A 7,705-nucleotide genomic window follows, 5' to 3' on the forward strand; every position below is an offset into this window, starting at 1 on the left:
TTCTTCTGAGACAGTGAAGTAATGGAATTTATCAGTAAAGCAATTTTTGCCAACATGTTATGAATGTAGTTGCGCAAGACTGTGTCAAAGGTGGAGAAAAAAGATGCTGCAATAATCAAAATGCAGAAGAACAAGAGCCAAGAAGTTAATTTTAGCTGGGTGAATGGGTAAGAAGAGCTACAACTTGAGGATTTTTAAGAAAGAACTGGAAAGATTTAAACTTGACACAAGGAGCTCCAAATGCCTACATTTAAAACAACATAGAAATTATACATTTAGCAGCAGACAGTAGAGACTATCTGAGGTAGAAAACAAGTGTGGAAAGAGGAAAAAATCATGAATGTGAAGTCATGCCCAATTAAAGAGTGATTAAAGTAGATGTTACAGCTACCAACAATGTCTTTGGTCTTCCTTGACAGATAACAAGCAGGTAGACCATTTTAAAGGTGATTGATTTTACCCCCAAATGGTATATTGTATTATTTTACCATATTAGAGACTCATTTTTTCCTGTAGAGCACTTTTATACTATACACAGTACAGCAGCAGTTTTCAAAGCATAGGGCATAGCACAGATCAAGAAAGAAAGTTATTTCTACAGCTGTTTTCAAGGAGATTGGACTACAGCAAATACACAGAAGAAATTGATTCTACTACATTTGATAAGCAAGGTGATCACAAGCAAAAGGTCAAAAAAGAGGACAAAGATAGAGGGACAAAGAGAATTCTTTTAAGGCTGTATTTTGCTGAATCCAACCAGACATCTAACATCCTCTTCCTCTGTTTAACCCACAGTTTTGCTTGAGTTGAGTTCTGTAACTTCTTCCCAGACAGCTTCCATTTTTAAATGAGGGGAGAGGAGGGAGAAGCAAACACGCCCCCCCCCCCGCAACGTATCAGTCTGATAGACACCTCAATTAAGCATAAGCTACCACCTCACTGATTTACACAATATTTTTGGCAATGATATTGCATTGCTGACTCATTCAGCTTGTAACTGGTAATAACTAACAATCCCTTCTGGTATTATTAACTAGTAAGAACTTTCATCACTTTATACCTGTGCTTTGGTTATCTACCTCCCACATTAGCCATTTGACAAGGTTGGTTTGTTTATTGATGCCAGTTCCTTTGTCCAATCATGTTATACCTTCTTAACCTTCTTCTCCATGTATTGGAAACCTATTGCTATCATGTTAACTTAATGCTATCATCAAATTTACTGTTAAGTTGAAATAGTGTTCTCCATTACATTTAAAACACTTGTTTTTCAGCACCTTGCTAATCCAGCACCAAAAATTAATCAAGAAGAAAAAAGTATTAATCATCATTTCCCACCATCCCTGGCAGCTGTACAACTTTTTTTTTTTCCTTTTACAACAATTTTATCTACTGTTTCCCTACAAAAATATATCTGAGCCCATTAAGCTTGTAAGCTTTTAGAGGGGAAAAGAAAAAGAAAAGTTAAGATAAAATTTTATTTCTTCTCCCATTCATACCTCACTTGCCAATTGCTGAAGAGAATGCTTTTCTTATTCTGCTGTATCTATGCCTACCTAAGGTTCAGTGAGGAAAGAAGGTGGAGAGGGAAGGAAGAAGAAACTGTTTGCAAAGAAACAACAAATAAACCCCACATCTTGTTTTGCCTGATGCACAGTTCTCTTTCCTAGACAGGAGCACAGTATTTATTTCCCTGTTACTTTGATGTCTGTCATCACAGTGGGACAGAATCCTCAAAGCCAACCTTGCTACTGCTTCTAGACAGTCCAAAGCTTGATCTTTTTTGGAGCTCCCATTATTGTAAAATGAAACATCCATGACTCCTCATAGCCTTCTTCAGCACAGATATTGACAAAAGGATTTTCTTAGTTTTTCAATATGACTACATCGTAATCCAGGTTTCCTAATCTCTGATTAGAATTTCTAAAATTTGTAATTAAAACTGCCATTACATAGGAACTCCACTTGTAAAGAGCTATGATGCCTGCCTCCAAATAACCCTTTACAAAATAGAGGCAAACACAGGCTGCTTTTCATTTTTTGAAGCCATTTGGCTACCATCATCTGTGTGCTAAAGCTTTGATTTAACAAAGACGTTTTAACTGCCTCTTTCTGTTTCAAGGCTGGATTTGTCCCATTGACCAGAAAACAAATGAAAAATGGTAGTGTGTTTCATATTTAAAAACGCATTAGCAGGAAATGTGGTCTGGTTCAGAGCTGTTGTTTGAGGAAAGTAAGTTAGACTCTGCTCATGGATTCAACACCGCTCGGTTGATTCCCACGTCAGAATTGATTTGTACACAAATGTAAGTCCCCAGTATCACGTTTGTAAAATATCTGTTCATAAACTGCCCTCCACATAGTGCCCTCATCTGCTGAATTCATCCACTAAATGCAGCCTTTCCCAATGTACTATTATTTTCAGTTTGTTTCAAGAAGCATAGTAGGCCCCAGGAAAAGGTGAACCCTTTGCTTATGTGGCTTGAGGCTTTTCCTCCCTTTTGTTTTTTAAGGCAAGACACACTCCAAAGCCCCCAACGCTGCCCTCTGAAAGAGTATGCAAGTTAACATACACAGCTTTAACGCATCCTGTTTCAATGTAAGCATCCAAATGAAGCTTTTAGCTGGGAAAATATGCATTCAGCATCTCAAGAGGCCCTATGCCAGGGAAGGAACGTGGATAAAAACCAAATAGGAGCAAAAACAGCAGAAGAAAGATGATCATCACGTTCCTGACAAAAATCACATGATCAAATCCGGACTGGTGTACAGTTTCATGGGGCCGGTTGGTTTACATCGAAGTGGAGAAAGTACTTTAGCGGTACACGCGGTACCTTTTTCGAGATTGTTTCCTAGTACCTATTGACAAGTCACCTTTCGCAATAGCGAACGCCGAATCCCCTCCCCTACAAGCTTCCCTAGCCTGCCACGCGAGTGCTTTTACGCTAACCGATGACACCGTCGCCCCGCTGCCAGGATAGAGCAGCCCATTCGGCGCCGGCACCCGTCCGAGACAGGCAGGTGCTCCGCACCGCTCGCTCGGCGCCCGAGCTACGGCAGCGCGGGGCCGCCGAGGCCGCCCAGCCCCGCGGCGGGCGCTGCTCGCTCCGCACCAGGCGCGGCCCCTCGCCAGCCGCGGAGCCTTGCCGCCGCTGCTGAGGGACGGCACGCCGAAGCTCGGGGGTACAGCAGGAAGGCTCCCGCCGCCGGACGCGCGCGAGGGCTTGCAGGCAGCAGTGCCCCTGGCCGTGTCCCCGAGCGCGCCTCTGCGTCCCCCGAGCCCGCCCAGCCGGGCGGCGAGGGGTCGCGGCGGCGGCCTGGTCCCCGCCCGCCGTCAAGATGGCCGAGCGCCAGCACAATGCAGCCGCTCGGTCTCCCTCCGCGCCGCCTCGCCAGGCGGGGGAGCGGAAGGCTGCGGCTCGATAGCCCGCCGCCAAGCTGACGGCGACCCTCCCCAGCACAGCCACGCTGGGCCACGGCACCGGGCCGCTGGGCTCACGGCACCGGGGCGCAGCAACCACGGCACCGGGGCGCAGAACCTTCTAGTCGTCCGTTCCGGGCCCGCCATCACTCGCCCAGCGAAGAGCGGGCGCAGCCCCGCACGGCGCAGAGAGCAAGATGGAGTCTCCCCGGCGCGCCCGCCGGGCGCAGCGGCCCGCGGAGGCGGGAGCGGAGGCTGCCACTCTCCCAGCAACGCCGCATCCGCTGTCCGGCCGGTACCTGCACAGGAGCGGAAGGCTTCGTGCCGGGAAGGCTCTGGCGTCAGCTCAGCGCCGGACCGGACTTCTGCGGGGCTGGCTCTGCGGATGGACTCGGGCGCTGTTGCGGCGGCTGGTGCCGGTCTGCGCACGGCCGATGCTCTGCGCTCTCCTCACTGTCTCCCTCTAGCTCCCACCGCTATTTAAGCAGCCGCCACCTCCGGCGGCCACGCCACATGGGCTGACAGTTTACTCCTCGCCGCAGTCCAATGAGAGCCGGGGCAGGGCCGCCCCGAGCCGGCCCCAGTGTAATGCCAACCCCTGCCCGCCAGAGCCGCTCCACGGGAGGAGGGGACCCTGGCCAGACCGGGGCGGACCGAGGCGTGCCCCCGTGCCCGCGGCAGCGGGCCAAATTCTCGTGCCCCGCCCCGTACTGGAGGTCGTGGAGGGCCGGGCGCTGAGGGGGGCGTCTGGCTTCGGGCCGGCCTGGCCGGGAGCGAGGCCGCGCCGACCCACCGCGGGCCAGGGCCTCTTCGTGTCCCTCTCCCACCTCCCCGCGGGCGTGCACACTGGAGGACTGCTGTCCCGCCGCGCCGGCACCATGGCTCGGCGAGAGAAGCGGAGGCTCGGTGGGCGCCGAGCCAGGCGACGCCGAATTGCGGAGCGCCCGCGCGTGCACGCGGCGCACAAAGAGAAGGGACGCTGGGCTGTACGCGCAATCCCGGGCTGGCACCCAATCCGGAGGCGGGAGCGTGTGGGCGGGGGCGCGGCCCTGCCAATCGCAGGACCCGTGGGGTGTTGCTAGGCGATAAGGCGATGTGGTGACGGCTGAGGGGACGGCCGGTGCCGCCGGTGGAGCGAGCAGCACTCGCTGCTCTCCGGCCGCGGCGGTCGTTCACCCCGGCGGAGCGCGGTCCCGGGGTTACCACAGGGCAACGGGCACGCCGGCCAGGGATGCGCTGCCCCGTGCCCAGGCCCGTCGCGCCGCCGTGACTGGCGGCAGCGGAGCAGGTCCGCAGGCGGGGGGCGGGCCGCCGCAGGGGGCGGGCCGCCGCGCTCCCGCGGGCGCAAGAGCCTCGCTCCCCGCCGTGCCTCTGCTACGCCCACCTTTCCAAAGGACGGAAAAGGGAAAGATGGCTCTGCGTGCACGCACCTTTTATCCACTTTCTCTATAATTTATACTGTTTAAATTAAAGTAAAATAGTAAAAAAATTCGAATTTTGTCCCGTATTACCCGCGACCGCTACACCAACACAAAAATGCCACCCTGCCTTTCGGTCGGCAAAGGTGGGCCCGAATGCCGGGATGCAGAGAGCCCCTACCTCCTCTCTTGTCTGTGGGTAGAAAATGCCTCCGTCAGAGGTCCCGTCTCCATTAGTGCTTTTCGCTGCTGCCAGAGCTGGGCTGAAGCACTGCAATACAGCTCCATTATGACCTTCTCTGGGCAGAACTTTGGCCATAGGCAAAATCCATCCTCAGTGCTCTAAGTTTTTGTAGCTCTTCGATGACAACAACAACCAGCAATTTACCTTTTCAATACTCTGTGATCATCTGGAATTTTCTTTTTTATAGGCTCTCCTTTCTTTGTACAATTCAATAGCATACACAGTACTACCTTGTCACCACTCTTTCTCATCTGGTTTTTGAGAATCAATACTTTATTAAGTACTTTGGTCACAAGAGAAATACATGAGAATTTTCCCCATGTATTTAGTACACAATTAGCACAACCTCCCCACACAAGATCCAAGCATTATGTTCATGTTATTTATTATTATACATATTTTGTTAATTTTAAGCATACTTACACGCTATGTTCTTACAGGTACCCTGAAACAAATGCACAATGGTTGAACTACTTTTTTTCTTACACAAGTAAAACATAATGAAACAATCAAGAGCTATCATCTTCCTTTACCTACAGTTGCTTTAAGGAAACCTGTTTCTCAGGGAAACTGAATAAATTAAAATTGCGTTTCTGGCAAGAGGTCTGCATGACCAGGCATGCCAGGTGACATACTTGGGGGAGGGACATACACCAAACCACCACAAAAAAACCCAAAAACCCATCAAACAAACAAACAAAAAACCTGAAAACCTGCAAAGAAACCTACACAAAGGCACTTCTCAAGTCTGCAGCCCATGAGCTTATATCCATGATGTAACGAATAAAAAGTAATGTTTTCCAGGCTGAGATGCAGTGTTATAAAGATTATGGAAAAAACTGCTCTTTTATGGGCACACTGTTTTTAACACTTGTAAGTGCACAGAATCTCATAGCACTGAAATATTGTGCATCTCCACAGTTCAATATTAAACACAGAATTGGAAATAAAAAAATTATTTTTCAGGATAAACTCCAGCTATTAAAAACTTTGGAATTTGCACATTGTATTCTAGAAATAACCAGTGAGAGCTGTAACTGGTGTGATCTGGGCCAAAATTCCTGTACGTGTTAGAAAGCACTATGCTTTGAGCTACAGAAAGAACTCATTCAGCGCCTGGTTCAAGGGAATGCATCATGTTGTTCTGGCTCATGAACAACGTTAAATGTTGAATCCAATTAGAGGATTTTCAAGTAATTAAATGATTTAGAAAGATGCTCACAAGGTCTCGCAGGCCTCATATTTGCTTGGTAACATCTCAATGAAATTTGTTGCAGATTTAGCATCTGATTATAATATCATAGCACCTTTGCACTAAAGTGAAACATTTTCAGCAGGGAGTAGAAAAATAATTATTCAAATTCTCAAAATTATTACTGCCACATTGTTGGATGCCAAAGAGAGCATCTGTTTGCAAAGAGTACCAGCAAAGCATTTCTAAAAAGAAAAATGCTACAGAAAAAAAAGTGCTTATGGGTAAGTAGCTCTTTTCCTTCATTAATTCTGTTTATATTTTATGTTTCTAGCAGCAACTGAGAAGTGTTATTCACTTCAGTGATACCACTCACAGAATCACTTAGGTTGGAAGGGACCTCTTGAGATCACCTAGTCCAATCCCTTGAGGAGTGTCAGCTGGAACAGGTTGCCCAGGACCACGTCTAACTGGGTTTTAAGTATCTCCACAGATGGAGACTCCATAACCTCTCTGGGCAATCTGTTCCAGTGCTTGACCATCCTCACAGTAAGAAAGGTTTTTCTTGTGTTTTTCATGTGTATTTCCTTTACTTACAGTAACATCACTGTAATATCCCAAGACAGCTCAGCATTACTGGAAATGTTACAAAACCACACTGATTACTTGTTTCAATGTCCTGGTGTGTTCATCACTATATAGATATCCCTCATTACATCACAACTCATTCAAGTTTTCTTTTAGTTTCATCTGTTGTAAGACTTATTTCTTACAATGCTTCTGTACGATTCTAAGTGTTGCTAATGAACATGTTTTTCGCTGCTTTAAACTCTGTGCAATCTCTTGTTAAAGAAAAATATAATTACTGGTGTGACAATAGTTGTTTAATTTTATACTCTTTCATGCTGTCTGTACAAGTGGAAAGAGCTACCGAAGATGAGGAACAATACAGATTCAGGTGTAATCTTTGCAAACCCCTTTATTTCAAGTAGAAAGCTAGCTGCACAGGATTAACGGTTGCATTGTTAATTATAAGAAAACAAGTAGGTTGAGGCATCCCACTTCTAAGCTTAAATCACATCTACAGTTTCTCAACAAAATATTTGCTAAAGACCTGCAAGCCCTGTCTAAAGGCACGAGGCTTTACGTATGTATTAACTGGGCATTTCTAAATCCATGATGCAAGCAATATTTAACATATATAATTAAAATAAATCAGTATTAACAGTGAAGGCTGTAATCTCATAATGTACACAGATTAATTCTTTATTTTAGGGTTCACAGTATGAAACAGGGTATTTGTTCTCTCTTCTGACTGCAAACATCCCAGCTAGACATACAAAAATTAAGCCGATATTTAGATCTGATTTATAGATTTCAAAATAAATTAATAGCAAGTGTGGACCTGGAACTTGCTGTCAACGAAGAAA

The sequence above is a fragment of the Phaethon aethereus genome (assembly GCF_964289735.1).
Source record: "Phaethon aethereus genome assembly, chromosome: 18".
NCBI lineage: Eukaryota > Metazoa > Chordata > Aves > Phaethontiformes > Phaethontidae > Phaethon > Phaethon aethereus.